The sequence below is a fragment of the Petaurus breviceps genome, unplaced genomic scaffold (assembly GCF_028583685.1).
Source record: "Petaurus breviceps papuanus isolate PSGF00001 unplaced genomic scaffold, PetGlider_PUasm1.0 673, whole genome shotgun sequence".
Lineage (NCBI taxonomy): Eukaryota > Metazoa > Chordata > Mammalia > Diprotodontia > Petauridae > Petaurus > Petaurus breviceps.
In genome coordinates, this window is record NW_027186448.1 from 1,323,269 (window position 1) to 1,337,191 (window position 13,923).

Below are 13,923 nucleotides of genomic sequence, written 5' to 3' on the forward strand. Positions count from 1 at the left end.
CAAATCTCCCTAGCCTCAAAACACTGTGGCTCAAGGGCAGCATGCCCTAACAAAATACTTATCTCTCTTCCTGTTACAGTGGTCAGCTGCTATGAATCCTTCACTAGAACTATTTATAAGTAACTCCCTAGCCCATTATATACATCCTGAATCCCTCATTAGCCTAAACTCCCAACATCCATCTTGTCAAACATGACACTGCTGGGTGGTGGCACACTAGGCACTTCTCAGCCCTTACTGCTAGCTGACTTAGTGATGTTTCAAGCCTAAAAGCACACCTCTGTGCAGCCCCACCTTGGGCTATTTCCCAGTGAATTATGGGCAATAGGCCTGCAGTGGATATTAAAAATGCATGTTCCTTTAAGAACTGACCACTCCAGCAATTCTCTCTCTCCCAGCCAAGGAAAAAGCATACTTCCTGCCCAGCCATGTCCTTGTTCCGAGGTGTGTACATAGTTGCTGCCAAACGAACACCCTTTGGGACCTATGGAAGTTTACTAAAGGATTTCACAGCCACCGACCTGGCTGAATTGGCTGCCAAGGCTAGCCTGTCTGCTGGCAAAATCCCTCCAGAAATTATTGATGGCGTGATTGTGGGCAATGTGACACAGAGTTCTTCAGATTCCATGTACCTGGCGAGGCATGTTGGTCTGTGTGTGGGAGTCCCTCAGGCCAGCCCAGCCCTCACTCTGAATAGACTCTGTGGCTCTGGCTTCCAGTCTATTGTCAGTGGATGTCAGGAAATTTGTGCCAAAGATGCTGAAGTGTCACTATGTGGAGGAACAGAAAATATGAGCCAGGCTCCCTACTGTGTCAGAAACATTCGCTTTGGTACCAGGCTTGGAACAGACCTCAAGCTGGAAGACACTTTGTGGACATCGCTGACTGATCAGCATATTAAAACTCCCATGGCAATTACTGCTGAAAATCTTGCCGAAAAAAAACATAAAATAAGCAGAGAAGTCTGTGATAAATATGCTTTGCAGTCACAGCAGAGGTGGAAAGCTGCTAATGATGCTATCTGCTTTAATAATGAAATGGCACCCATTGAAGTGAAAACAAGGAAAGGAAAAGAGATGATACAAACGGATGAACATCCCTGGCCCCAAACAACGATGGAACAACTGGCCAAGCTCTCTCCAGTCTTCAAGAAAGGGGGAACTGTCACTGCAGGAAATGCTTCAGGAGTGTCTGATGGAGCTGGAGCTGTGATCATAGCGAGTGAAGATGCTATTAAAAAGCATAACCTGACCCCGCTCGCCAGAATTGTGGGGTACTTTGTATCTGGATGTGATCCCAATATCATGGGCATTGGTCCTGTTCCTGCCATAAGTGGGGCACTAAAAAAGTCTGGACTGAGCCTGAAAGATACGGATTTGGTTGAAGTGAATGAAGCTTTTGCTCCACAGTGTCTAGCAGTGGAAGAATCTTTGCAGCTTGACCCAAGTAAAACCAACGTGAATGGAGGGGCCATCTCCCTGGGCCACCCTTTGGCAGCCTCTGGATAACAGATCACTGCTCATCTGGTTCATGAGTTAAGATGTCGAGGTGCAAAGCATGCCGTGGGATCAGCTTGTATTGGTGGTGGCCAAGGTATAGCTCTTATCATTGAGAACACGGCCTGAGGAGCCAAGGACACAGCAGATAGAAGCCATAGCCTGTAAACATTTATTTGCTAAAAATTGCATGAAAGAAAAATAATAACCTTCACATAAGTTTCTGACATTGACCTTATGTTGCCAAAGAAACTTCCAGTGGGTCTAGGGGGTGAAGACAGAAGTGGATTCTGAGGACACTAAGAATCTTAAGGCTTAACTTAAGGCTAAGAAATCCATTTATCCAGGATGGGTGCCCATTGGAAAACAAAACTTTTTCCAGATTGGCACCAATAGCATAAAGTATATTTCTAAGGGAATCTGGCAAATATGCACTCCTGCCTTATAACCACCAAACATACCTGTCTGCCTTATCACACAACTGCAAGGCTGTCTTACCAGTGGTTGCCTTACTTCTCTAAAACTTGGTTCACTCCTCTCATAAAAGATGTGTTTTTCATTTCATTACAATAAGAAGGCTTTTATTGATCATTTTTGAGATTTTGTTGTGTACTAAAATTCACTAAATTCACTTCACAGGTCATTTATGACATTTATGACAAAAATCATTATAAAATATCAATAAAAAGTCATCTCAATGTCAAATTACAAAAAAAAAAACAAAACTGACCACTCCTTAACTCCTCCATGATCCCACCCTTACTCAATAGCATAATTGGCACAGGTTATATTATGGATTATTTTATAAATTATGGATTATCTTATAAAAACTTTAACTTAGCCCTTTAAGGTTTCAGGTTCCCTAAGAACTCTGGCCCATTGTAAAGAGTAACAATACATTTATTGTCCAGACTTAAAGGTGCTTGAGCCTGTGAATTCATTCCACACTGCCCACCCAGTGACTCTGGTTATTGGGGTTCCTGAAGCACATACAAGCCCTGTCAGGTCCTTTTGGAGACACCTTCAGTTCCACTGGAAAAGTTTTGTGAAGGATTCCTCTTAACCACTTAGTTAGCAGAGTGGAACCAGTTACAGAATTTTTGTTCCTGTTCCACAGTCTCTCCAAAGCATTTCTGTTCCATGCCATCACAAGTCTCCTGAAAGAGGTTTTTTGGCATTTCCATGTGGAAAATTTTCACCTACTGAGTATGCTAATACACTCTAAGCATAATCCAGCACCCAATTACATTTGAAAGGCATCTCCTTCCAGTCTAATTTGTTTATAATATAACCATTTATAACTAGGTCATGATTCATTTAGAGCTTATTATGGCATAAGGTGTGAGATGTATCTATGCCTAGTTTAATACAGACAGCCTTCCAATTTTTCAGCAGCTTTTGTCAACTTCTATAACTGGTATCCTTGGGTTTAACAAACACTAGACTACTATGTTCAGTTGCTTCTGGATCTTATGTACCTAGTCTATTCCATTGATGACATTTTCCATTTTTTAACCAGGACCTAAATATTTTAAAGATTTCTGTTTTATAGTATAGTTTAATATGGCATAGCCTGCTCAAGAAAGAAGGAAAAATGCTTTTATAATGTGTCAGACACTGTACTAGGTCCTTTACAAATATTATCTCATTTGATCCTCAACTCTGGTGAGATAGGTGCTGTTATTAATTCTGGGAAGATGGCGAAATAACTCAGAAAATATTAGGCTTTCCAAAATTCCCCCACAAACAAAGTAAAACATCACCTCAAAGTGAACTTTGAGGGGCAGAAATAATTAAAAGATAGGGTAAAACAGTTGTCCTAAGACAGTTTGAGAGGACCTTATGAAGACCTGACCTTCCTGGTTTAGCCTGATTAAAGTATAAACACCTCTGGGTAGACTCCACTGAATAAACAAACAAAAAGTCCTGGGGGCAGCTGGGTCAGGCTGCAGCCCCAGCTTCAGGAACTTTCACCTTACAGATGTAGGGGTCAGACTGCTAAGCAGGTGTATCAGCAAGCACCCCAGCGTCCCCAGGGTGGCTGCCAACACAGGTTCTTAGATCTGCTTTGTTAAAGGAAAGCAACTCAAAATGGGTTAACAAGCTTACTTTAATCAGTCAAACATATATCATTTACCTAGTTCAGGGGGAAAAGGTCAGCACCCTGAACTTCAGGTATACAGACAGAATTATCAAGACAGAGAAACAGATCAAGTAGACAGGTTTCCAAACTGTCCAACCATTACATCCATACCAAATCACAGTTACCATCAACATCTGGGTTTCTCAAAGCTGGGGGGCTCTCAACAATGGCTTCCCAGAGTCTCATCTGATCAAATCACAGAACACTTCTCAAAGTGAGCCCCAAAGCAAAGCCTCACATCAGGGATTATATAGCCTTCTCCTGGGTCAGAGAATGTAACCACTCTCTTGACCCACTGCTCAATCACAAAGCATCAAGGTGTGGGCATTCCTGAAAACCAAGCCTCCTGCCACAGGCTCCATGTGACCACATTCAGTCTATTAGGAGACAGAGTATATTTTCAAATCAAGGAAGGATCTCAGAGTCTCTTAAGCCTATCAAAGGGCAGGGAAGATCTTTAAATTTGCATTTCCGTTACAGCAGGAAAGATTGAAAACACCACTGCTGTCGTTGGATGTGTTGCTTAGGTGTTAAGACCAGATATGGTCTGGGCTGTGGCTGTGGATGAGGAGGAACACACAGCCAGTAAGTGTGGTAGCAGAAGGGCTGGGACCCTGCTGGCTATAAGCACTTGCAGGAGAGCAGAGTCCTTGGTTTCAATTCCAGGGAGGAAGAGAGAGCTGGAGTTGCAGCTGTGGGAAGGACTACAGGGAGCAAGAGCTTTTCTGATGACAGCTTGTCTGAGAGCCCTATCCATGGCTGGAAAGGGTGGGGTGTAGGGAGAGGAGTGCTTGAGGTCAGGCCCTCCAGACAAAGCTCAGAAAACAACAGTATGAAAAACGTGAAGCCTGAGGCATGGTCCCCTATACCTTGCTACTATAACCCAACTATAATAATTATCCACTAAAAATAAAAAATAAATGAGGAAGTAAAGGAGAAAAAACATGACCATAAATAACTACTATGGGGATAGAGAAGATTTCAGCTCATAACTAAGAAGCAGATAATGAAATTTTTAAAAAAGCAATTCCAACTTCAAAGAAAAATGTCAAATGGTCACAAGTTCAAAAAGAGTTCTTAGGAGAGCTTAAAAGGGCCTTTGAAAATCAAATAAGAGAGGCTGAGGAAAATTTAGGGAAAAAAATAAGAGCAATCCAAGAAAATCAAGAAAATTATGAGAAAAAAGTCAATTAACTAGGAAAAGAGATCCAAAAAAGTAAGGAAGAAAATAACTCCTTAAAAACTAGAATTCGGCAAGGGAGAATTAGTGATGTTATAAGACACCAAAAAATAATAAAACAAAATCAAAAGAATGAAAAATAAATACTGAACCAAAGCAAAAAATGTTCTAGTTACAAAGATTGACTTGAAATATGGATAGAGACTTGTGAATCTGTTATATACGATGTTTTGCTGAAACCATATAAACAAAGCAGTGGAACTATAGGGCAATCACTGGAATATGAAAATGACATTGACAAGCAGAAGTATATGTTAAAATGCTATTAAATAAAATGGGATTATATATGCACTAGAACTTTCATAATAATTACATTATACAAGATGTAACATAAAAGTGTTATACACTAAATGGAAACTCTATAAAATTACAATAGTAATAAACTATATTATAAAATATTGCACATAATATTCATTCAGCTTTTTCTAGAACTTATACTAAAAAAGAATCATCAGTCTAGAACCATTTAAAATTTAATTCGAAACCAGGATGCCTGAGGTATGTCAATGGTTGAGTTAAATTCAACTTTCATAACCTATGAAACTTGGTATTCAAGTCTGGGTTAATTTGTTGTTGTTGGATTTGCTTTTTTTTTAGGGGAAAATTCTCTTCAGTTATTCATTCTTGGTTATAGAATGTGAAACACCTCATTTGGAAAACAAATGATCTGGAGAACATATCAAGGAGAGATAATAAAAGAATTGCTGAACTATCTGAAAGTTATGATTAAAAAAAGTCTAGATACTACATTACAAGAACTTATTAAGGAAAATTGCCCTAAAGTTCTAGAAAGAGAATAAAATAAAAATAGAAAAAAAATTCATCAATCACCACCTGAAAGAAATCCCAATATGAAAACTCACAGGAACATTATAACCAAGTTTTGAAGCTCCTAAATTAAGGAAAAAATACTATAAGCAAAAAGAAAAAAAACAATTTAAATACTGTGGAGCTATAGTCAGGATAACATAAGATCTAGCAGCTTCTGTATTAAAAGAAGGAGGGTCTTGGAACATTATATTTCCCTTTTTTTAACTTTCTTTTTTCCCTCTCTTTTTTTATTTTTTAGTTTACATCATTTCCACAAGATTTTGAGTTACAAATTTTCTCCCCATTTTTCCCTACCTACCTCTCCAAAACATCAATCCCACTGAATATCCCTTCCCCCAATCTGCTCTCTCCCATATCTTCCCCCATCCCCCCTCCAACTTTCTTGTAGGGCACAGTAGATCTCTATGCCCCAGTGCCTGTGTATCTTATTTCCCAGTTACATATAAAATAATAATGATAATAATAATAATAAGTATATATATATATATTTTTTAAACATTTGATTTTAAAGTTTTGAATTCCAGATTCTTTCCCTTCCTCCCTCGTCACCCACTCTCACTGGGAAGATAAGCAATTCAATATAGGTTGTACATGTGTAGCTATGCAAAAATCTCCATGGCGGATATATTGTGAAAGACTGACTATATTTCCCTCCATCCTATCCCACCCCCGACTTGTTCTATTCTCTACTTTGATCCTGTCCCTTTTCAAAAGTGGGTGCTTCCAACTTCCCTCCCCCCCAAGCCTGCCATCCCTTCCATTGTCCTCCCTCTCTTCCCCTTCCTCTCTACTCTCCTGTAGGGTGAGATACTCTATTTAGTGTGAATGTCATTCTCTCCCTAAGCCCAATGCAATGAGAATAAGGTTGACTCATTCCCTTTTGCCTTCCTGTTCTTCCCCTCCATTGTAACCATTTTCCCTTGCCTCTTCTATATGAGATAGTTTACCCCACTCTGTTTCTCCTCATCTCCTCTCATTATATTCCTCTCTCACCTCTTAATTTCACCTTTTAAGTATCATCCCTTTCTATTAAATTGGTCCTGTGCCCTCTATCTATGTATACCTGTAGACATATATACACAACTCACATGTGTTCATATGCCCATATACCCTCCTATATAGACATATATATGTATGTATACACACATTTCTATTCCCTTCAACTATTCTCATACTGAGAAAAGTTTCATAAGCTACAATGATCATTTTTCCATGTAGGAATATAAGTAGTTCAACTTTGATAAGTTCCTTATGATTTCTTTTCCCTGTTTACCTTCTCATGCTTCTCTTGCTTCTTGTATCTGAGTGTTAAATTTTCTATTCAACTCTGGTTTTTTCATCAAGAATGCTTGAAAGTCCTCTATTCCACTGAATGACCATATTTTCCCCTGAAACATGATACTCAGTTTTGCTGGGTAGGTGATTCTTGGTTTTAATCCCAGCTCCTTTGTCCTACGGAATATCATATTCCAAGCCCTTAGATCCCTCGGTGTAGAAGCTGCCAGATCCTGGGTTATCCTGATACTGTTTCCACAATATTCAAATTGTTTCTTCCTTGCTGCTTGTAATATTTTTTCCTTGATCTGGGAACTCCAGAACCTGGCTATAATATTCCTAGGAGTTTTCTTTTTGGGATCTTTTTCAGGAGGTGATTGGTGGATTCTTTAAACCTCTATTTTGCCCTCTGGTTCTAGAATATCAGGGCAATTTTCCTTGAGAATTTCTTGGAGGATGATTTCTAGGTTCTTTTTTTGATTGTGGTGGTCAAATCATTTTAAAATTATCTCTCCTGGATCTATATTTTCCAGGTCAGTGTTTTTTCCAATGAGATATTTCACATTGCCTTCTATTTTTTCATTTGTTTGGATCTGTTTAATAGTATCTTGATTTCTCATAAAGTCATTAGCTTCCATTTGCTCCAATCTAATTCTGAAGGGATAATTCTCTTCAGTGAGCTTTTGAGATTCTTTTTTCATCTGGCAAATTCGACTTTTTAAGGCATTCTTCTCCTCATTGCCTTTTTGAGCCTCATTTCCATTTGAATTAAGTCTATTTTTTAAAGTGTTATTTTCTTCAGTCAGGTTGTTGACTCTCATTTCATAATTTTCTTGCGTCATTCTCATTTCTCTTCCCAATTTTTCCTCCACTTCTCTTATTTGATTTTCAAAATCCTTTTTAAGCTCTTCTATGGCTTGTAAGCAGCTTATTCTTTTGTTGGAAGCTTTTGGTGCAGGAGTTCTGACTTCACTGTCTTCCTCCTGTTCCATGCTTTGATCCTTTTTTGTCCCCAAAATAGGAGTGTAAAGTTGGATTGCTCTGTTTGCTTTGTTTCCTTTGCTTGCTCATGTTGCCACTTAATTACTTGACTTTTGAGTATTTTGCCACAGTAGACCTCTGCTACCAGAGAGGGGAGCTTTCTGGGGTTTTCTCAGCTGCTGGAGCTATTAGTTAAGTGCCTTCTCTGAAGCCTCCACATGCTCTGGCAAACTGTTCACCCCTACCAGGACCTCTACCCTCTCACTTTGTCCTTAGCATCTATGGGTTGATAATTCTGGAAATAGCCACAGCTGCTGCTGATCTGAAGTCCCTCCAGCTGGTGACTGGTCAGGCTGCCCTGAGGCTAAAACCTCAGGCTTGGGCTAGGCTCCCAGAGTGCTGTGCTGGCTCCCTCCTGCCGGCCTGCCAGGCTGTCGTCAGTGGGAAGTTAGCTTCTCTGTGTCATTTTGTGGGTTCTGTAGCTCCAAAGTTTGTCTAGAGTAATTTTTTACATGAATTGGAGGAGGCAGGAGCCGGAGCTGTGCGGAAGTCCTGTTTCTACTCCACCATTTTGATTCTGCCCCTGGGACATTATATTTCAAATAGCAAAGGAACTGGGTTTGCAACCATGAATTTTTTAAAATGAACATTTAATGAACTGAAAGACTTTCATGTATTTATGACAAAAAGACCAGAACTCAATGGAAAATATGATATATAAGATCCAGGAGAAATATAAAGTAAACATTAAAGATCAGTTATAAGGGACTCAATAAGGTCAAACTAAACACTCTTTATATGGAAAAATGTTGTCTGTACTTTTTTTTTTTTAAGCAATCGGGGTTAAGTAACTTGCTCAAGGTTACACGGCCAGTTATTTCTGGGTGTGGTGCTGAGTATCTGAGCCCGCATTTGATCCAGGTCATCCTGACACTGGAGCCAGTGCTCTTACTCGCTGAGCCACCTGGCCACCCCTAAGCAATTGGGGTTAAGTAACTTGCTCAAAGTTACACAGCCAGGTGTTTCTGGGTGGGTGCTAAGTGTCTGAGCCTGGGATTCGATCTCCAGGTCTTCTCAACACTGGAGCCAGTGCTCTTACTCGCTGTGCTACCTGGCCGCCCTGTTATCTGTACTTTTAAGAATGTTTTCATTACCTGGATAATTTGAAAGAGCATACATAAAAGGTTTGAGGTTAAGTTAAGCATGATGGGTTGATTTTAAAAAATAAAACTGGGTAGGGAAAGGTAAAATGGAGAAGTTATCTCCAAAAAATGAGGTGTGAATGGAAGAACTGTTACAGTGAAAGCAGGTAAGGATGGAGGACTGGTAGTGCTGGAATCTAAGTCTCTTGGGAACTGGGTAAAAGAGGGAATAACATATACATCTGGAAGGGCATAAAAGTCTTCTAAATTTATGAAGAAATAGGAGAACAATGTGACAGGATAAGGGAAGGACTTTTAGAAGTGTCTGTAGATTGAGAAGTAGGAGGGTGAGGGGAGAGGATAAAGGATAAAGAAGGGATCTTTTAAATTCTTTTTTTTGCTTTTTGGAGGGGGAAGGGCAGGGTAATTGGGGTTAAGTGACTTGCCCAAGGTCACACAGCTAGTAAATGTTAAGTGTCTGAGGCTGGAGTTGAACTCAGGTACTCCTGACTCCACAGCAGATGCTCTATTCACTGCACCACCTAGCCACCCCTGGAAGGGATATTTTAAAAGGGTACAGATTACAGAGGTAGGGGTTAGAAGCAAATTAGATGTGTGAGGGGGTATAGGGTAAAAAGAGAAAGTGAGAAGTATAATTATGAGGAAATATAGGAGGGGAGGAATATACAATTAGTATTTATAACTGAATATGAATGGAATGAACTCACCTATAAAATCAAAATGGATAGCAGAATGGATTAAAAATCAGAATCTGACAATATGTTGTTTACAATAAACATTTAAAAATGAGATATACACATAGAATTAAAATAAAGGACTAGAGTAGAATTTATTATTTAAAATTTATAGAAATTATATATTTATAATTTATAGAAATATAGAATTATTTATGCTTCAACTGTTATGAAAAAAGTAGGGCTAACAATCATGATTTCAGCAAAGTTAGAGCTAAAATAGATTTAATTAAAAGAGATAAAAAGGGAAATTATGATAAATGGTACCATAGACAATGAAGCAATATCAATATTAAATCTAAGTATACCAAATGCTATAGCATCTAAATTTTTAAAGAAAAAGTTAAATGAGTTACAGGTGGGAATAGATAATGATACTATAACAGCAGGGAACTCTTCAACTTTCCCCTCTCAGAATTAGATAAATTGAACAAAAAAAAATAAGTCAAGGAAATGAATAGAATCTTAGATGTGACAGAAATCTGGTGAGAATAGTTGCTCCTGATGCTGAATAGCATGAATAGTTCTTCATTCTCAAAGAGAACCATGACATCAGGGAGGTGATGCCATGACATGCAAGTGAATTAGATTTAAGTGAGGGAGGGCTGTGCAAAGTCATTAGCTTCACTTTCTCCTCTGGAGCCATCTGGGTCCAGTGGCAAGATACAGATCAGGATGACTAGAGATAGCCCTGGATGGACTTGGAGACTTTGGCCTTTTTAAGCTAAGGTCTTTAACAGGTCTCAGTTTGACTGAAGCAGGGCCCATTCAGTGATTAAGACTTAATAAAATGAAGCAAAGAATGGTCTCTTTAAAAAAAATTGATCTGGGAGAGGAGGATCCTCAGGATTTCTGGCTAAAACAGAAACAATCATTATTTACATTCATTCTGAGTCAATCAGGGCCCAAACAGTGACCCAAGTAGGGCTTGGTCTGGGACCAGAGTGATTTGGGATTGAGGTTGGTTAGTCTTTAAGAGGAAAAACCAAAAAAAAAAAGTTTCAAAGATTAAAATGTACATTCCCTTTGGTCAGAGCACTGGCGGGTAAGGGTGTGATACCCTATGTGGACAGAGAGAGAAGAAAGAGAAAGAAAGAAAAAGAAAGAGAGAAAAGAAAGAAAGAAAAAAGAGAGAAAGAATAGGAGAGGAAATAGGAGGAAAGAAAAGAAAGAGAAAAAAGGAAGGAAAGAAGGTAGGAAGGAGAGAGGGAAGGAGAAGGAGAGAGAGAAAGAGAGAGAGAATAGAATGTATACAGCTTTTTCTCAGTGGCACATAGTACCTTTATAAAAACTGACCATATATTAGGGCATAAAAACTATAGTGAAATGCAGAAAAGTAGAAACATTAAATACATCCTTTTCAGATCACAATGGAATAGAAATTATATTCAATAAGGGACCATGGAAACACAGTTTAAAAACTAATTGGGGAAGAAAAACTAATTGGAGACTAAACAACCTAATCTTAAAGAATGAATGGATTAAAGAACAAACCATAGAAACAACAAATAATTTCACTAAAGAGAATGACAATACAGAGACATATATCAAAACTTAGGGGATGCAGAAAAAGATCAGAGAATATCATAGAAAAATTTATATCTTTAAAGGCTTATACAGAATATAGACCAAAGAATTAGATATGCAGTTAAAAAAAAAGAACTAGAAAAAAAGAACATATGAAAAATCCCAAATTAAACACCAAATTGGAAATTGTAAAAATTAAAGGTTAGATTAATAAAAATTACTGCCAAAAATACATTTAATTAGTAAATAAAATTAGGAGTTGGTTTCATAAAAAGAAAATTAAAATAGATAAACTACTGGTTAATATGATTTTTTTAAAAGAGAGAAGAAATTCAAATCACTAGCATTAAAATTGGAAGGCTAATGAAGATTAAATCAAAGCAATCATAAGGAGTTATTTTGCCCAATTGTATGCCAAAAAATTTAACAATTTAAGTGGAATGGAAGAATAGTTAGAAAAATATAAACTGTCCAGTTTAACAGAAGAGGAAATGCAATATCTTAATAAACCTATTTTAGAAAAAGAATTTGAAAAGGTCATAAATGAGCTTCCTAAGAAAAAAAACACCAGGACCAGATGGATTTAAAAATGAATTCTTTCAAACATTTAAAGATCAACTAATTCAATATTAAATAAATTATTTGGAATAATAGGTAAAGGGATCCTACCAAACTCTTTTTACAAAACAAACACTGATACCTAAACTAGAAAGAGCAAAAACATAGAAAGAAAATTATAGATCAATTTCATAATAAATGTGGATGCAAAAATCCTAAATAAAATACTAGCTAGGAGACTACAACAATATATTACAAATATACATAGTGACCAAATGTAATAGAAATGCAAATTTGAAGATCTTCCCTGCCCCTAGGCCCTTTGATAGGCTTAAGAGACTGAGAATCTTCCTTGATTTGAAAATATACTCTGCCACCTAAGAGGCTGAATGTGGTCACATGGAGCCTGTGGCAGGAGGCTTGGTTTTCAGGAATGCCGACACCTTGATGCTGTGTGATTAGGCAGTGGGTCAAGAGGGTGGTTACATTCTCTGACCCAGGAGAAGGCTATATAATCCCTGATGTGAGGCTTTGCTTTGGGGCTCACTTTGAGAAGTGTTCTGTGATTTGATCAGATGAGATTCTGGGAAGCTGTTGTTGAGAGCCCCCTGGCTTTGAAAAACCCAGATGTTGATTTGGTATGGATGTAATGGTTGGACAGTTTGGAAACCTGTCTACTTGATCTGTTTCTCTGTCTTGATAATTCTGTCTGTATACTCTGAAGTTCGGGGTGCTGATCTTTTTCTCCTGAAGTAGGTAAACGATATATATTTGCCTGATTGAAGTAAGCTTGTTAACCAATTTTGAGTTGCTTTCCTTTAGCAAAGCAGATCTAAGAACCTGTGTTGGCAGCCACCCTGGGGACGCTGGGGTGCTTGCTGCTACACCAAGTGGGATTTATACCAGGAATATAGGGATGGTTTAACATAAGGAAAACTATTAATATAATTGATTATATCAATAATAAAATTAACAAATATCATGATTACATTAATGGATACAGAAAAAAAAAACTTTTGATAAAATACAACACCCTTTCCTATTAAAAATACTTGAGGGGAAGCTAGGTGGTGCAGTGGATAGAGCACTGGTTCTGGAGTCAGGAGGACCTGAGTTCAAATCTGGCCTCAAACACTTAATACTTACTAGCTGTGTGACATGGGACAAGTCACTTAACCCCAATTGCCCTGTCCTCCCCCCTCCATAAAAGCAAAAACAAACAAACAAAAAACACTTGAAAGCATGGGTATAAATGGATTTTTTCCCTTAAAATGATAAGAAGCATCTACCTTAAACCATCATCAAGTATTATTTGTAATGGGGATAAGCTAGAAGCCTTCCCAGTAAGATCAGAAGTGAAATAAGGATGCCCATTATCACCAATATTTTTAAATATTGAAATGCTAGCAATATCAATAAGATAAGAATAAGAATTTGAAGAATCAGAATGGAAAATGAGGTAATAAAACTATCTTTTTTTTTACAGACAATATGATGATATACTCAGAAATTCCAAAAGATTTAAGTAAAAAGATAGCTGAAGCAGTTAATAATTTTAGCAAAGTAACAGGATATAAAGTAAAATAGTACCTATGAATATACCTATGAAAATAAACCCAGAAACTACACGAACATAATGAACACTTTTAAAACAAAATCAGATTTAAATAATTTGATAAATATTATTCGTGGGTAGGCAGAGTGTATTATAATAAAAATAACAATTTAACCTAAACTAATCTATTTATTCAATGCCATCCTGATTAAATTACCAAAAAAATATCTTATTGAGCTAGAAAAAAGCAACAAAATTCAATAGGAAGAAAAAAAGGTCAAGGATATCAAAGGATTTAATAAAAAAAAAAACAATAAAGGAAGGAGGTTTAGCAGTGCCAGATGTTAAACTATATTATAAAGCAGTAATTATCAAAATGATCTGATACTGGTTAAGAAATAGAAAGGTGGGGACATGTTG

At 37.6% G+C, this 13,923-nt stretch overlaps 1 pseudogene; it reads left to right on the top strand.

Moving 5' to 3' along the window:
* The first annotated feature begins 406 nt into the window (after positions 1-406).
* Positions 407-1,611, top strand: LOC138173944 (3-ketoacyl-CoA thiolase, mitochondrial pseudogene; annotated as a pseudogene).
* Positions 1,612-13,923: the final 12,312 nt, after the last annotated feature.